The following is a 1425-nucleotide window of genomic DNA, read 5'->3' as shown; positions in this document are numbered from 1 at the left end:
ATAATAATAATAATAATAATAATAATAATAATAATAATAATAATAATAATAATAATAATAATAATAATAATAATAATAATAATAATAATAATAATATAATTAGCGTTGAAAAATCTCAAAATGAGAACCCATTGGACATAAATACAACCTTTTAGGGATTTGAATTTTTGGTTTTTTATTTTAGAGAAATTATATATAATCTGTTGGAAACGCTCTCAGTTGATAAACTAGTTATGTTTGTTAAAATGAGCTGATGATGTAAAAATAATGCAAATATACATGTTAAAAAATTAACCGGAAGATATAAGAAGTATAATTAGAAAGAGCGAAAAAAAACCCTCATGTGGAACAGTAAACGCCTATTTAAAAAAAAAAAACTAATTTATCAGCTAACTCATGACTAACAGAATTATACTTTCCCTGTAAAATCAAAGTAAGCTGATAGCCAAATATTAGAATTCAGTTTCTTCCCACCATCATCACCTTGTTCTTTCTCTTACACTAAACACCAATCCCTCTTTTCGTCCACAGTTTTCTTTGCAAAATTACTTTCCGTTTTCAAATTATTGCCGGTCATTGTTAGGTTTTCTGACGTCGATCAATTTGGTATAAGAATCGTGATAACAGATGGACATTTAGTCAATGTCATTGTTCGTTCAAGTCATAAAACAATGATGCTGACACAACCAATGTGAAGAAGAAACTGACAAATCAAACGTCCATATTTTCATTCCGTGAAATTTGAGGCCATTACAAAACTCCAAATTTATTTCAACCGTTAATCATATTTTCAAATATCTATAAGTGTATAACAGTTATTTTAAATATGCATTTAAAACGATACAACCACAATTAGGTTAAAAAAAACTCCATTAAATAACAAAAAATGTCATAATTATGTGAACATGAATCGTTTTGGTAATGATTGGTATTGTTAGGTATAGGTTGTATTCAATTTTCAAAGTCCATATATCTGGTTTTCTTAACAACTCAAACTACATATCTTTTTATATAATCGACTGGAACTTAATATTTTATCGTTCTATAAAAATAGGTGAAATCTGATTTTAAAATATGAATTATGAACTGAAGAACTAAATCGACATCAATTATGTTCAGTTTGTTTCTCAGTTCAGTATTTTTTTATTTCAAATAAGTTCTTTGTTCAGTCTGGTTCAAGATTATCGTACAGTCATTTTATTTATTTTTATTCATATACCAAAAAATAAAATGACGGGGTTTCTATTTATATTTTTCGAATTAAAACAATTTCAATCATGTATTCAGTTTACTGGCTGGTTTCAAGCCCCACTAGTGTATATATATCTGATTTTTGTAACCATTACTTTTTAGTTTTTAAATTCGTTCCAATCCGATACACACTCCTAATATTTATACTTAATTCATCTAAAATATGCAACCATT

Source organism: Cynara cardunculus, assembly GCF_001531365.2.
Source record: "Cynara cardunculus var. scolymus isolate 2C chromosome LG 16, CcrdV1, whole genome shotgun sequence".
Taxonomy (NCBI): Eukaryota; Viridiplantae; Streptophyta; class Magnoliopsida; order Asterales; family Asteraceae; genus Cynara; species Cynara cardunculus.
This window is presented reverse-complemented; position numbering follows the sequence as displayed.